General features: G+C 44.2%; 1 long non-coding RNA gene across 2 annotated transcripts; it reads right to left on the reverse strand.

The window, feature by feature from the left end:
- Window positions 1–1,207: 1,207 nt before the first annotated feature.
- LOC122463325 lies at window positions 1,208–16,962 on the reverse strand. Of its 2 annotated transcripts, none has more exons than XR_006286583.1 (3): window positions 16,825–16,962; window positions 1,674–1,789; window positions 1,208–1,335 (listed from the first exon to the last, which is right to left on the reverse strand). It is a non-coding gene; the product is annotated as an uncharacterized LOC122463325 (long non-coding RNA). The 2 variants fall into 2 exon arrangements; XR_006286577.1 differs by lacking the exon at window positions 16,825–16,962 and adding an exon at window positions 6,550–6,647.
- Between the last annotated feature and the right edge of the window lie 302 nt (window positions 16,963–17,264).

The following is a 17,264-nucleotide window of genomic DNA, read 5'->3' on the forward strand; positions in this document are numbered from 1 at the left end:
GAGCATATGTGGGAGCCAGGGAAATACATTCATATACCGGCTCTAATACAATAAGCCTTCCAGAAGAACCACCCTAATAAGCCTCGACCCACAGGACCCAGAGGGCACTCCTTGGAGGGAGGGGGTGATGTCAGGCCCTGCTGGTCTCAAACCTGGGTGCATAGGTGTCATGGGAGTCATCACATTCCAATTCTCCACCCAGCAGCTCACAGACAGTACCTGGGACTGGGGTCCACAAACCCCAACTGGGCCACAAGACTTGTCCCTACATCTGATTGGGTGAGATCCAAAAATTCCTGATTGGGCCACAGCCCCTATTTAAGCCAGAGGAAGAAACAGGAAGTTTTCTGTATAAACTGGGTTTTACCCTGCCATGGACTGCTAGTCTGGTGTTTACCCGTTCCTGCCTTCTGATCCTGACCTCCTGGTATCCTGACTCTCGATTCTGACCTCCTGACATTCCAACCCAGCCTCATTCCTGGTCATTGGCCGCTGAGCCCATAGCCCTGACCACTAGATTAATGGATTATAAAGCCAGAAGTGACCAATGTGACCATCCAGTCTGACTACATGCAGGGAAGGTCTCTTTCTTCCCAGCAATCACTTTCTTCCTGATCCACAAAGAAGAGCAGTCTCCAGGTCCATCGCTAAGCTCCCAAAATATCTGTGTTCACTCAGCAAGCTCTGGAGACGGTCACAGGAATCATATCAGTTGTGTCAACAGCAGGACACCCAGGGCATGAACCCTAATGTTAGTAGTGGTGCATCTGAGATTAATACGTGCTACATTTAGAAGTCTTTACATATTTTTAAAGCCTTGACAAACCAAAGTGTGCAGAAAGTGGCAGAAAGTTGTCTTAACCTGTAAACGTGTTATAGAAAGATTGCAGTTGAAAGCAAGTACAAAATCAAAGGAATCATGTGGACTGAGTTTTAAACTAAAATATAATATAAAAATGCATAGCTCAGGTCCTTCTCTGACATTGAAGGGCCACTTTCTACTGTTTTTTAGATATTATTTATTAACTTAAATTGTTGGTTACTCTTTGAAGCTTAAAAAACATTCTCTGTGCCAGTGTATTAAATTTCTACTTACCAAAAACATTTTAGCACTGTAGCATTGCATTAGAGGAGGTGATTCATTTGCAGACATGTTTCCCAATTCAGAACTTTCCCCCTAAACTTCTAACTCCTTAGGAAATCCACAGAAAAGAGACATATGAGGAGTGGATCTTGGCATTGTACTCAGAGAAATTAGAAGCTGAAGTCTGATAAATACACAGTCTTAAGAGTTCTTCTGATGTCTTCTGCTGCAACAGGTTAGAAAGACCTGTCCTGGATGAAGAAAATAAAAGGTCATGTTTATTTTGCTGCCAGACAAAGGCTTCAGCAATTGAAAACAACAGATTTTGCAAATACAATGCAGGATTTTCTCTGCAAATTGCAGACACATGCACTATCCTATTCTGTCTCAGTAAATCTCTCTTTTACACTCTTCAGAAACACTAGATTACTGATCTGCATAACTTTACCCCCCTGTCAGTGAAAAAAGTCCTCCTGCAGCACCATTTGCAGACTTTACAAACCCTTTTCTGGGCTTCCCATCAAAGAACATAAAAAGGGGAATAGGAGAGTAATGAATGACAGAATAAAGGAAATGTACACCCACTAACCTTTTTTAGAGTACTGTGATGGTTACTGTAACTGACATCTTGTACTCAGTCTATCCTAATCAATCTTCCAGAAGCTGACATTAAATTCTTATTATGTAGTCCAATTCCTGCTGTTTCTTGAAGTAAGAAAATAAAACTAAATCAATATATAACTATGAAGTCATTACAATAAACTAAATTAACTGCAGTAAAAATGTCGTCCTCATGGAAAAGTCCTAACAGCATAAGCACTTCATGAATAACTGAATTAGAGCAACAGTAGAAATAGGGCCCATACTAGTTTCTCCATCATTGCCCTAGATTGAGAGTGAAATTTTGGTGCCACTGAAGTCAATGGCAAAATTCTCATGGACTGTGGTAGGGCTAGGATTTCACCATGAGTATGCAGCAATGCTCTTCTGAGAACCTGAAGTAGAAAAACTGTGAGAGGGTCCCATTAGTTAGTATTAGAAATCAGGAAGCAACTTGGTCTGGAATAACATTAATGTTTTCCAAAAACAGAAAGATACTCAGACTGCAATAAAAATGTACTCGGATTGAATTTAAATCTTTCTACACTGTTTTGTTTTACTGTATGAGCCTGTAATGTCTGTACACATTTCCTGATTCTCTGAGTCATCTTGTAAACAAGATCATTTCATCTCCATTAACAAGCCAATCTACAGTATTCCAGTGTATAAATAAGTCAATTATAGCATTACATGGCCTGATCATGGAAGTAGGGGAATCAACTCCGAGGCAAGCTTAATGGGTAAGGCATTCTGTATAACTGGATGAAACTACTTTCTTGAACTATGGCATGTGATCATACAAGGATGATCTTTTGCATTTGCTGGTAACAGTAAATGACCCAGCAGAAAAGAAATAAGCACCCCTGCGATTAAATTGTACCAGCACAGCTGCAATCATATCACAATTCAACAAAGCATGGGCACAAAGGGTAGGATTCATGAAAGGACTACGGTGTTGCAACCCTGAGTGTCACGGCACCTAGAAAATTACAAGAACAGCACTGCAATCCACAAAGCCAGGTTAGGGACCTAGGCTCTCCATATAATGAATGAGGTGAGATTGGTGCCTCCACAAAACCCAGCATGCTAGGCAGGAAGCCACCTAAGCCAGCCAATGGGGGATGCTGACAAGAGGTGCGTGTGCTAAGCCCTGACCCTCTCTTGGAGATAGGCACCTAAGTCTGGGCAGCAGAAAGATGCCTATCTCTGCTTAGTGATCCATGAATAGGAACCTGATGCCTGGAGTCAGGCCGTTTAGGTAACTAAGTGGTTTCTTGTGAGACTAAGTAAGGAGTTGGCATCCAGGGATTAACAATTCACCAGGAATGTGAGAGACCTGGATTCAATTTCCCTCTCTCTGCTGGAGGAGGAAAAAGGATTTGAACAGGGGTCTCCCACCTGTCAGGTGGGTACCCTAACTATTGGACTACAGAATCATTCATTCATATTCTCCCTTCCCCCATTCTTGACTACTTAAGTATTTACCCACTGTGAAACAATCATTGGTGCCAGAGAGAAAATGACTGAGGTGGGAGATCCAGGATGCAGTCCCCCTTCTCCAATCATTCTTTCAATGTGCTGCGACATTTTAAATTAGGCATGCAATTCTACACTTGCATACAAAATGGCATCATCCATGTACATTCGGGAGGTGGACAGAATCACCCCCTGGGCACAGCCGGCCCTGGGACATGCAAAGCATGCATTGTTTACACCAGGGGTCGGAAACCTTTCAGAAGTGGTGTGCCGAGTCTTCATTTATTCACTTTAAGGTTTCGCGTGCCAGTAATACATTTTAACATTTTTTAGATGGTCTCTCTCTCTAAGTCTATATATTATATAACTAAACTATTGTCGTATGTAAACAAGGTTTTCAAAATGTTTAAGAAGCTTCATTTAAAATTAAATTAAAATGCTGATCTTACGCCGCCGGCCCGCTCAGCCCACTGCCAGCCTGGGGTTCCATTCACCTAAGCCGACAGCGGGCTGAGCGGGGCCGGTGGCCGGGACCCCAGACCAGCAGTGGGCTGAGTGGCTCAGCCCGCTGCCACTCAGCCCGCTGCCAGTCTGGGGTTCCATCCGCCGGCTCCTGCCAGCCAGGGTCCCGGCTGCCGGCCCCGCTCAGCCCGCTGCCGGTCTGGGGTCCCGGCCCTGTCCACATAGAGTGGGTACCTACCTTCTCCCTGGTTCTAGCCCATTCTCTTCCTCTCTCTCTCTGCACTGAGCTGAGGGTGGGAGTGCACTGAGCACAGGGCTGGGGGTGAAGGAGCAGGCTGGGGGTTGGGGTGCAGGGTCTGGCCAGGAGCTAGAATGAGGGAGGGGGCTCAGGGTTGGGGCAGGAGGTTTGGGTGTGGAGCGCTTACCTGGGCAGCTCCCATTTGGTACGAGGGGTGCAGGAGGGAGAGTGTGTGTGTGTGTGTGTGTGCGCACGCGCGCGAGCAGGAGCTCCCGTTTGGTGCTCAAGGTGGGGGTGGGTATGTGGGGGGTGCAAGAGTCAGGGCATGGGGTTTGGGGGTGTGTGAGGAGGGTGCAGGAGTCAGGGCAGGGGGCTGGGTATGTGTGGGGGGGTGCAGGGGTCAGCGCATGGGGCTGGGGTGTGTGGAGGGTGCAGGGGTCAGGGCAGAGGGCTGGATGTGTGAGAGGAGGGTTCAGGGGTCAGGGCAGAGGGTTGGGGGTGTGGGCTGCGGTTGTGGGGGTGCTCCCAGCCCCCTGCCCTGAGCGGCTCATGGCAGGGGGCTGGAGGGGATATGCCGATTCCACCCCCTTTCCTGTAGACAGCAGCGTGCCATTAAAGATCGGCTCGCGTGCCGTCTTTGGCATGCGTGCCATAGGTCGCCGACCCCTGGTTTACACAAATGGCACACCACTGCTCTTTCATTATGTACACGGTGGAACAGTTTCAATAGGATTGAGGGAGCTCTCACAGCAGAATATCCCATAGCTCTGTGATTAGAACACTCTCCTGAGAGGTGGGAGATCCCCCTTTCTCTACCTTAGGTAGAAGGGGAAATTGAACCTGTGTCTCCCATATCCCAGGTGAGTGCTCTAACCACTGGGCTAAAAGTTATACAGTGTGCAACAGCACCATCACCTCCTCCTCTGTCCTGATTGTGAATGGCATCCGATCTGGTAGGCATGCCAGAGGTCACCTACCACATTGGGCCCTGCATGTGACTTAGGTGGCCAAAAGCCTGTCTTTCCCTAGTTCATGAATTGCTCTGGGGCTTAGGTGGGAGATAGGCGTCCAGATGCCAAGAGTGAGGCAGCAATGAGTAAGCCCAGAGACAGAAACTGCAACACTGAAACCCCTTGGCAAAGAGTCTCCTGTTCTTTGCAAACTCCCCTCAGCTCAGACCTGGAAAACTCACTACACCAAACATGTCTTACAGGATATTTATCCATAAAGAGTAACATGTAAGGTATCTACAGAAATCTTGTAACTTGTCAAGATTCATAATCATTGTGAGGTGGAAGTATGGGCAATATTTAAGGAATTATGTATTTATATTGCAGGTATGCTTTATGGACTTAGAGTGAAAAATATTCACCAGGGATAATGTGTCTCATCGATGCCCATTTGGGCAAAGGAAAGTTGTCACCGCACCCCTAGTTAGCCAGTGAAGTGCCTAGCCTTGCTCGCTCCCAAGATTATCAACTGAAAACCATCAGAAACAACTATAAATATAGAAACAAACTCTTGGAGGTGAAAGAGGAACATTACAACAAGACAGGAGTTTGCCCTATCTGTGAATGGAAACAAAAGTCTGTTTTCAGTATAATACAGAGGAGGGAGAAGCACTGTGTATTCATTCACTCAGGAAAACCCCTGGTGGAGGGGGATGCTTTCATGAATGTTTGGATCTTGGCTTTTGTGAAACCAGCCAGATCTGCAATAGCCTGATTTTTGAGAAAAAAAGCCTACTTTATTATATAGGAAAAATAGGTATTGATAAGTGTAGAGCCAGATAAGCATTTTATGATTTTGTTTTGTCACCAGGTGTTCCCATCACTTTCTCTCACTTCTAGGTAAATCGTAAAAAAACCCTACACCTGTTTTATTATAAGTAAGGCTACGATTTAGTCATGGGTATTTTTAATAAGTAATGGACAGGTCATGGGAAATAAACAAAAATTCATGGCCCATGACCTCTCCATGACTTGCAATATAAATACCCATGACAAAATCTTAGCTGGGGGGGCCACTGTCTCGGGGTTCTGCGGGGAGCCGCTGCTCTGCGGGGCCTCAGAGGGCTGCTGCTTGGGGGGGTGCTGCTGGGGGAGGGGCAGGGGCTGCTGTTCTGGGGGGTCCTCGGGAGCCACTGCTTTGGGAGGGTGGGCCTGGGGCCAGCGGCACCAGCTGCCGGGAGCTGCCGATCCACAGCTGCTCTGGCCATCCCTGGGACTGCTGCTGGGGGACACCGAGGTGTGACTGCTCCTGCCACCCCCGGAATGGCTGCTTGGGCAGTCCCTGGGGCCAACTGCCTGGAGCCACCCAAGCAGCAGCAGATGCGTCTGGCCTCAGGGCAGCTCCAGCAGCAGCTGATGTGGCTGGCTGTGGGGTTGTCCCCAGGGCCGCTTGAGCAGCTGTCCCTGGGGCCAGCCACACCGGCTGCTGCAGAAGTCACGGAGTTTGCAGAAAGCCATGGAATCCGTGACTTCCGCAACCTCCATGACAGACATGGAGCCCTAATTATAAGTACTCACAAGTGCTGTGTAGTTTACAGGAGCCATGGTTTAAGATAAAACTAGTAAGCAGGTGTACACTGCATCTTTTGAGTGCAACGGATCTGGAATTTCTGTGAGTAGCCAGTGTCAGGAGCTTGGTATCATAGGGGAAAGATTCAAAGGGACTTGAGTGTACCTACTGTTAACATGCCTGCCAGAGGAGAGTGCTTGAGCAGCTGAAGGGCTGGCAATGCCAAGGAGCCGACACGCAGATGTCACAAGAATGGCTCCTTCTCCCTGGAGGCGGGGAGTAACAAGGTCATTGGCGGTCCTGGGTACCTTGAAAATTGTCTCAGAAACTTAGGTACCAAGTGACTTTAGGTGACCACCAGGTTTGGCAAGAGTTTTGTATACCACTCATATGTTCACTTGTTTTAAAAACAAGCATTCATATATATATCAAAAGAAATTATTATGTACACGTATCACTGCCAAAAATGTCATAGTGCTCATTATCATACATGACAAAAGAAACATGAATCAATCTGGGACACCTGGAAAATTTAGAAAATAAGTGACATTTCATAAAAATACAGGAAAAAATGTCCTGGTCCCTTTATACGCTTATGATGGCTTTTTCCATTCATTATAATTAAATTTCTGGTCCAAGGTCAAAGACATCATAAATGAGATCACAGGACTACAAGTTCCACTTGGTCCAGCCATTTTTCCTGTAGGATGCTAAATATCCTTCTGACTCATTTTTTAAAATCTCAGTAATCAACTTCTCTTAGCTAAAAAATGTTACTGGCCACATGCGGAAAACTACATCATCTACAACTGATGAATGCATTCAGTATTCTTGCTTTGGAAGAATATAACTGCTTGCTTGGCAGCCAAGTATCAGAACTATACATGAATGTGGACCACCCTTGTATTAATATGTAGAAAAGAAATTTTGCAATGTACGAGACCTAGTCTATGGGTATGTCTAACTCGCAGCTGGCCTGTGGCAACTGACTTGAGGGCTGTTTAACTGCAATGTAGACATTCCATTGGGTTGCAGCCTGTGCTCTAGGGCCCTGAGAGGGTCTCAGAGTTCAGGCTGCATCCCAAGCCTGAACCTCTACACCACAATTAAACAGCCCCTTGGCCTGAATCCTGCAAGTCTAAGTCAGCTGGCATGAGCCACCACAGGTGTCTAATTGCACTGTAGACATACCCTAAGATTCTCCATTTTATCTGATCCTGGAAGGATTAGATTTTTATTGGTGAATGTTGGGGTAAACATCAATTTCATTATACATGCACAAACCAATGAAAAAACATTTTAATCAATAACTGAAATTTACAAATAGGCAAAGTAAGAAAAATGCTGCTTGATAACTTGTTAAAATTTGATTTACGGATATTTACTTTATATAGTTTGACATGTGATGTTGACATTTTGTGTTTTAATGGTTATGAAGCTTTAATTTTTGAATCTCAATGTCTACTTTCATTAAATAATTGTCTGGCCCCTCTTACTGTCTGTCCCCACCATAATTTCCCACACCAGTGAAAATGTAAATCAATTACAATTAAAAATTCTTATAACCCATATTTTGCAAAATTCGGTACATTTAAATTGATAAAAATTAAAATAAATGTTCAAAAATAAACATTAATATTATTCATCAAAATAATTTAAAAAATTGAATTCTACCTACCCTAATTATGACTGATATGATTAATCATTATAACTATTTTGTTTGATTTGACAAACTATTTTTGTACATTATTTCTGACACATAAATGAGAGAACTGTAAGGATAATTTTAATTGTGTTTTGCTAAATAAAGATTACTGCGATGTATTCATTCATATAATTGTCCAAAATACGCAAATGAAACCATTGTGTTCCTCATGTTTTATTTTCTTTTGATTCTGTCATATTTTGAAGAGACACAAACACTTTGTGCATGGCAATTTTTTTTTAATGTTTAGATTTAAACATATAGACACACACTGTTATATTGTATTTGCTTTGATCTTTCTCTGGAAGATGAGGAAAACTTTCTGTCAACTGCATTGTGTTCTAGTACAGCAGAATGCCCTATTTTATAAAATAACTGGGGAATAAGTTCAAAAACTCAAATAGTTAATTGAACATTTCAAAATTACAGTAAATGTGGCGCATCACTTTCTTCTCGTCCTTCAAACCACTCCAAAGTGATTTAAGGCATCGAAATATGAGGGGATGTTGAATTGTTAATTACCATCACTTTCATTATGTGATTTATTTTTCCATCAGGAAAAACAGTTCATATAACTGGTCATTCATAAGATTAGTGTTTGTAAAACTGAGGGTCTACTATATAACAATGAATAAAATTAAAATTACTTTTAAAAAACAACGAGGAGTACTTGTGGGACCTCAGAGACTAACAAATTTATTTGGACATAAGCTTTGGTGGGCTAAGACCCACTTCATCAGATGCATGGAGTGGATAATAATACAGTAGGAAGATATATAAACACAAAGAACATGAAAAAATGGGTGTTGCCATACCAACTGTAACGAGACTAATCAATTAAGGTGGGCTAATAGCAGCAGGAGGAAAAATCACTTTTGTAGTGATAATCAGGGTGGCCCATTTCAAACAGTTGACAAGAAGGTCTGTGAGAGTAAGGGATTGTCATTCAAGATAGGTTGTAGATCCTTGATGATGCGCTGGAGAGGTTTTACTTGGGGGCTGAAGGTGACAGCTAATGGCGTTCTGTTACTTTCTTTTTTGGGCCTGTCCTTTAGTAGGTGACTTCTGGGTATCCTTCTGGTACCAGAATTCAATACCAGAATACACTGTACTAGAATAAAATATCCACCTGCTGAACTGAAGAAACAGATTGACAGAATCAGAAGGGTACCCAGAAGTCTGAATAAAGACAGGGGATGGGTCAAGAACTAAAAACTAATTTCCCCATGCTAATTTTCCCCCTACTGTTACTCACACCGTCTTGTCAACTGTTTGAAATGGGCCACCCTGATTACCACTACAAAAGTAATTTTTCCTCCTGCTGATAATAGCCCACTTTAATTGAATTGTCTTGTTAGACAACGTAAGGCAACTCCCATCTTTTCATGTACTATGTATATATATCTTCCTACTGTATTTTCCACTCCATGCATCTGATAGAGTGGGTCTTAGCCGACAAAAGCTTATGCCCAAATAAATTTGTTAGTCTCTAAGGTGCCACAAGTACTCCTCCTTGTTTTTGCTGATACAGACTAACAAGGCTACAACTCTGAAACGCTTAAAAAAGGCATTTCTCTTCAGCAATAGCAAAAAATATGAAGTTTCTAGGCCAATACATTTTAGACATATCAGGAACTAAAAAACTGTTGGAAAACTTTTCAAAAAGAAATCTACAGCTGCATTTCCAAAACTCCACACCATGGGCCAGATCCTTTCCTGTGGCCGAGCTCAGATTAGTGCTAGAGTAATGGGGAGGAATTAGGGAGCTGATTATGACTTCCTGGTTCTGAAGACTGGTCTGCACCAGTTCTGACCTGAATTAGATCTTCTCTAACTTATGCCACTTGTGTAGCATTTTAAATGGACACTACACCACTGGATGATAGGCGTTGCAAAACTCTGCTACTCCATGTGTGATATGACTAATACATCCAGGTTGTGAAGGGAGATAGAGTCGCTGGTGCAGGAACAGCCCCTGTCAGTTTTGTGGGAGCACAGAGTTCTACACCAGGGAAATTCCCTGCTGACCACTTACAGCTCAAATCTAGATCCATAATTAAAAAACCCTTTAGGTGCAATTCTCCACTGCTTTGAACCTTGTGTAGTCTTATTTCTGGGCAGCAGGTATAAAATGCTACCAAATCAGAATAGTAGCCTCTTAGACCCACCTGGCACATGGGTAAGTAATTAGTGAAGGATTGCAACCAAAGGATTGTTATAAATTATGGGATTGGCCAGCATGGAATTGCCTTGGTGTAGGAGCACACCATAGGGTCTGATTTATTTATTTATTTAACCAAACTTTCCAGAAAAAAATTTCACCCTGAGATGAGATGCATCATGTAAAATTTCAGGAAGAAGAGTTTCGTTTTGAGGAAAGGAAGGGCAGGACTGAAAATAATACAGCTCGGTGTAAATTTAACATTAGTAAGTAGATTTCAATAAAGTAAAAACTTTGTACCTATCCTATTTTTATTCTATGTCCTGATTGTCCTGTTTAACTTCCTTTTCACACAGCTAAAACAGACCTATTTAGGTGGATATCTTTATATTACAGGCAAATGAGAAGAAAAGCACCTTTGTTCTGCAATCTTTAGGAGTAGCCTCCCTCTTCCTGTTTATTTTTTAACACATTAATTACAACTCTAACTATTATTTTAAAGTACTGCATTGGTTTTTATTTCTTTAATTCAAATATATTCACATCATGCTCTTCAGAGGGGTATTTCTGTTGTTTTGTGGCGGGGTTTTTAATCTCTTCTGCTGAACACTTTCCATTTTGCTGGTTTATTTCGATTTATTTGTTTGAATCTCTAATAGTGCCTTCCAGTTAATGTATTATAATTACACACTGCTAGAAAAGCCAGCTAACTATCTGTGCCTCATTTCTATCTCACAACACAGTCAATACCTCAAGGGTGTGTAAATAAGAAATGCACAAAACATAAATACAATAATGAACCTCCAACTCTAGAATTGCTGCGCCAAGTCTCACTCATTTGGGGAAAGAGAGGAGACTTAGTTGGGGGCAGATTTTAGGGGTTTTTGTTTACAATATCTCTGGAAATGAGATGGAATTTGCTGTGCATAATTAAATGAGACATGTAGCATTCCGCTCTAGTCCATCCCTGGCTGGATCTGTATATGGAATAATTCAATACTCCCTGGTTGGCAAATTCAGATCATATCCTCCTATTCAGTATTAAAAAAACCCTCACTGGGCCACTCAAAGTAAGCAATAGTGGTATAAATGAATGTAAACAAGTGTACAAGACCTAGAATGCAATGAACTAATAAAATTCCAGTGTCTGGCAACGACAGAGCAAGCACTTCTCTGAGAACACTTTAGGTCTTGAATCTAATTTTAAATATCCCAACTCGGGGCTTGTAACAAGTGAGAAGACTATGCCACAATGTAATAGATTTCACTACAAAGTTCTTCTGGCATTATCTCAGTTGTTCCCTTTCTCAGTTTCACCCCATGAGCCTGAGTTCTTATACCTTTGTGTACCACAGTAAATTAATTTCTCCTTGGTGTTTACATTTTTGTCATCTATTATCATGTCCCTCTGTTCAGTCACTGCTTAGCCAATTTGCACATATTTAACTCTTTTAATCTTTCCTCATAATCTCAGTCATGGTTAACCACCTGTCAAACAATTCATCCCAGTCTGTGCTATAGCTCCTGAAATAATCTTTCTCCATAGTGGGATACATTGTGAAAACCATCTAACTTAAAACTGTGTATTACTGCCTATGACCATACCCAGTTGCCTTCTGAGCAAAATATATTGGCAATAGCAGAGTTCATGGAATCTCTGGTTCTTAATTTCCAGATTATAGAAACTCTACTTGAGACAGGGGTTTTGTTTTGTTTTGTTGATGCAGAGGGTGCAGAAAGGGAACACTTGATGCTATGAATGGTCTGGTTATGGTAGAAAAGATTCATAAACGAGAAAGTTTGCACAGTGTTTCCTAAAGGTGGTCAGATTCTAGAACAGGGATGGGCAAACTTTTTGGCCCGAGGGCCACATCTGGGTATGGAAATTGTATGCTGGGCCATGAATTCACAAAATTGGGGTTGGGGTGCAGGAGGGGGTGAGGGCTCTGGCTGTGGGTGCAGGCTCTGGGGTGGGGCCAGAAATTAGTTCAGCGTGCAGGAGGGGGCTCCGGGCTGGGGCAAGAATTGGGGTGTGTGTGTGGGGGGGTGAGGGCTCCAGCTGGAGGTGCAGGATCTGGGGTGGGGCTGAGGATGAGGGGTTTAGGGGGTGCTCCAGGCTGGGACCGAGGGGTTCGGAGTGTGGGAGGGGGCTCCAGGCTGGGACAGGGGATTGGGGCACAGGGGGGTGCAAGCTCTGAGGCTGGGGGTGCAAGCTCTGCGGTAGGACTGGGGATGAGGAGTTTGGGGGTGCAGGAGGGTGCTCCAGGCTGGGATCAAGGGGTTCAGAGGGTGGGAGGAGGCTTCAGGCTGGGGCAGGGGATTGGGGAGCAGGAGGGGCTCAGGCTCCGGGCAGTGCTTACCTTAAGCAGCTCCCGGAAGCTGCGGCATGTTCCCCCTCTGGCTCCTATGCATAGGCAAGGCCAGGCAGCTCTACGTGCCACCCCGTACACAGCTGCCACCCCTGCAGCTCCCATTGGCAGCAATTCCTGCCCAATGGGAGCTGCGGGGGCAGCACGTGGGCCAGGGGCAGCTTGCGGAGCCCCCTGGCTGCTCCTACCCGTAGGAGCCGGAGTGGGGAGATACCGCTGCTTCCAGGAGCTGCGCAGAGCTGCCGCACATGCATGCAGAGCGCCCCCAACCCTGCTCCCCAGCAGGAGCTCGAGGGCCAGATTAAATCAGCTGGTGGGCTGGATGTGGTCCGTGGGCCATATTTTGCCCACCCCTGTTCTAGCATCATCTAAATTCCTCCTCTGGAAGTTCATTCTCCATCCACAGTCTCTCAACTCTCTCTTATCTTGCTGAACCCTACTCTTGGCTGAAAACTTGAAATGACCACGGTGAATGAAAAGTGGCAGAAAAGATCATTTTAATCTATAAACAGGCATGTAAAATTACTGTTGAAAAAACCCCCCACAGAATGTAGTCACCACATATCTAAACAGTTTGTCTCAACTAAAAACTGATGTTTAAGGGTTTTCTAGGCTTCTGGTGATGCTACAAAATGGTTTTACTAAAAGAAAGTGTATATATAGATATGAACCACAAACTATTCTTTGGATGGGTTCGTTTTGACAGGATAAAATTGCCAATGCTTTTGGACAGGCTTTCCTGGAGAGCACCTAGTAACTTGCTTACACCTGGCAGGGAGCATAATCCATCATCACATTTCTGATCCTGAAAGATTTTTTCTTACCGTCCAGACAAAGAGAAGGAATCAGAAGCCATTTCATGGCTGTATCCTGAGCCACTCCTGAGATGTGAATCTAGGGTCCATTTTTTTCCCCCTCCTCATGTCAGTTTCCTCTTTCACCTTATTTCTTCTACATCTCTTCTTTCTTTTTGCCTTCTATCTAATAAGACTCCAATTCAGAAAGCTATGACAGATTTAATTTTGCAACAGTTTTGCCGTGACCAGTTTGGAAAGCAATAAACGATACCAAGCAGCCTAATCTGCAATGAAAAATTTACCTCCCACAAACCAGTGAGAGGAAAATAAAAGCAATTTAGCCAAACAGTTGCCAGAGGAGAAAAGCCAAAATTCAGAAATGGCCAATTGGGTCAGACGCTGTAGCCTCTGATCTTCTAACAACTGAACAACAAGCACTAGAGACAAAAAGCTGCATTTTCCTATGTTTTCCTATTCTTTCACAATTATTGATTTAGTCTGTTTTGTCCCGAGAAGAAAATTGATTGAATTTTTACAAAGAAAAAAACCTGAGAGCTAGTACCTAAAACTTATTCTTGTCTTCTAAGCAACAGTATTTGATACCATCCAAGAATTTCCTGATACCTGCTGGGAGAGCAATACAGTGGTGCATAGACAATCCAGGAAGTTTTTGGAAAGCGTAGGGGACAATTTCCTGGTGCAAGTGCTAGGGGAGCCAACTAGGGGGGGCGCTTTTCTTGACCTGCTGCTCACAAACCGGGTAGAATTAGTGGGGGAAGCAAAAGTGGATGGGAATCTGGGAGGCAGTGACCATGAGTTGGTTGAGTTCAGGATCCTGACGCAGGGAAGAAAGGTAAGCAGCAGGATACGGACCCTGGACTTCAGGAAAGCAGACTTCGACTCCCTCAGGGAACAGATGGCCAGGATCCCCTGGGGGACTAACATGAAGGGGAAGGGAGTCCAGGAGAGCTGGCTGTATTTCAAGGAATCCCTGTTGAGGTTACAGGGACAAACCATCCCGATGAGTCGAAAGAATAGTAAATATGGCAGGCGACCAGCTTGGCTTAATGGTGAAATCCTAGCGGATCTTAAACATAAAAAAGAAGCTTACAAGAAGTGGAAGGTTGGACATATGACCAGGGAAGAGTATAAAAATATTGCTCGGGCATGTAGGAAAGATATCAGGAGGGCCAAATCGCACCTGGAGCTGCAGCTAGCAAGAGATGTCAAGAGTAACAAGAAGGGTTTCTTCAGGTATGTTGGCAACAAGAAGAAAGCCAAGGAAAGTGTGGGCCCCTTACTGAATGAGGGAGGCAACCTAGTGACAGAGGATGTGGAAAAAGCTAATGTACTCAATGCTTTTTTTGCCTCTGTTTTCACTAACAAGGTCAGCTCCCAGACTGCTGCGCTGGGCATCACAAAATGGGGAAGAGATGGCCAGCCCTCTGTGGAGATAGAGGTGGTTAGGGACTATTTAGAAAAGCTGGACGTGCACAAGTCCATGGGGCCGGACGAGTTGCATCCGAGAGTGCTGAAGGAATTGGCGGCTGTGATTGCAGAGCCCTTGGCCATTATCTTTGAAAACTCGTGGCGAAAGGGGGAAGTCCCGGATGACTGGAAAAAGGCTAATGTAGTGCCAATCTTTAAAAAAGGGAAGAAGGAGGATCCTGGGAACTACAGGCCAGTCAGCCTCACCTCAGTCCCTGGAAAAATCATGGAGCAGGTCCTCAAAGAATCAATCCTGAAGCACTTACATGAGAGGAAAGTGATCAGGAACAGTCAGCATGGATTCACCAAGGGAAGGTCATGCCTGACTAATCTAATCGCCTTTTATGATGAGATTACGGGTTCTGTGGATGAAGGGAAAGCAGTGGATGTATTGTTTCTTGACTTTAGCAAAGCTTTTGACACGGTCTCCCACAGTATTCTTGTCAGCAAGTTAAGGAAGTATGGGCTGGATGAATGCACTATAAGGTGGGTAGAAAGCTGGCTAGATTGTCGGGCTCAACGGGTAGTGATCAATGGCTCCATGTCTAGTTGGCAGCCGGTGTCAAGTGGAGTGCCCCAGGGGTCGGTCCTGGGGCCGGTTTTGTTCAATATCTTCATAAATGATCTGGAGGATGGTGTGGATTGCACTCTCAGCAAATTTGCGGATGATACTAAACTGGGAGGAGTGGTAGATACGCTGGAGGGGAGGGATAGGATACAGAAGGACCTAGACAAATTGGAGGATTGGGCCAAAAGAAATCTGATGAGGTTCAATAAGGATAAGTGCAGGGTCCTGCACTTAGGACGGAGGAATCCAATGCACCGCTACAGACTAGGGACCGAATGGCTAGGCAGCAGTTCTGCGGAAAAGGACCTAGGGGTGACAGTGGACGAGAAGCTGGATATGAGTCAGCAGTGTGCCCTTGTTGCCAAGAAGGCCAATGGCATTTTGGGATGTATAAGTAGGGGCATAGCGAGCAGATCGAGGGACGTGATCGTTCCCCTCTATTCGACACTGGTGAGGCCTCATCTGGAGTACTGTGTCCAGTTTTGGGCCCCACACTACAAGAAGGATGTGGAGAAATTGGAGAGAGTCCAGCGAAGGGCAACAAAAATGATTAGGGGTCTAGAGCACATGACTTATGAGGAGAGGCTGAGGGAGCTGGGATTGTTTAGTCTCCAGAAGAGAAGAATGAGGGGGGATTTGATAGCTGCTTTCAACTACCTGAAAGGGGGTTCCAAAGAGGATGGCTCTAGACTGTTCTCAATGGTAGCAGATGACAGAACGAGGAGTAATGGTCTCAAGTTGCAATGGGGGAGGTTTAGGTTGGATATTAGGAAAAACTTTTTCACTAAGAGGGTGGTGAAACACTGGAATGCGTTACCTAGGGAGGTGGTAGAATCTCCTTCCTTAGAGGTTTTTAAGGTCAGGCTTGACAAAGCCCTGGCTGGGATGATTTAACTGGGACTTGGTCCTCCTTCGAGCAGGGGGTTGGACTAGATGACCTCCTGAGGTCCCTTCCAACCCTGATATTCTATTATTCTATGAATGTGAGGCAAGGAGTTTACATTTAAAACATGCTATAGAGAGAACACAGGAATTGTTAAAATGAAGACAATTTTGAATTGTACATGTTTTTAGTAGGTTTTGTTTCTTTTCTTCTGTCTTTTTTTGGGTTCATTTAATGAATGTTGAAAAATTATCATTTTTTGTTTGTTGAACAATCAAAACCAAGACCAAAGCAACCAAACCTAAATTACTGATAGTTTGCAAATGGCACAAAAATTGGGGTAGTAGTGAAGAGGAAAGGTCACTGATTCAGAGCAATCTAGATCGCCTGGTAAACTGAGCACAAGCATGTGTTTTAATACAGCTCAATGTAAATGTATATATCTAGAAACAAAAAATGGTGGCTATACTTACAGGATGGGGAACTCTATGCTGAAAAGCATAAGAACAAAAGAGCAGTCATACTGGGTCAGACCAAAGGTCCATCTAGCCCAGTATCCTGTTTTCCGACAGTGCCAAAGCCAGGTGCCACAGAGGTAATGAACAGAACAGGGAATCATCAAGAGATCCATCCCCTGTTGCCCATTCTCAGCTTCTGGCAAACAGAGGCTTGGGAGCAAGTATCAGGGGGTAGCAGTGTTAGTCTGTATCCACAAAAACAACAAGGAGTCCGGTGGCACTTTAAAGACTAACAGATTTATTTGAAAAGGAGGACTTGTGGCACCTTAGAGACTAACCAATTTATTTGAGCATAAGCTTTCGTGAGCTACAGCATCCGATGAAGTGAGCTGTAGCTCACGAAAGCTTATGCTTAAATAAATTGGTTAGTCTCTAAGGTGCCACAAGTACTCCTT

Source organism: Chelonia mydas, chromosome 1 (genome assembly GCF_015237465.2).
Source record: "Chelonia mydas isolate rCheMyd1 chromosome 1, rCheMyd1.pri.v2, whole genome shotgun sequence".
Taxonomy (NCBI): Eukaryota; Metazoa; Chordata; order Testudines; family Cheloniidae; genus Chelonia; species Chelonia mydas.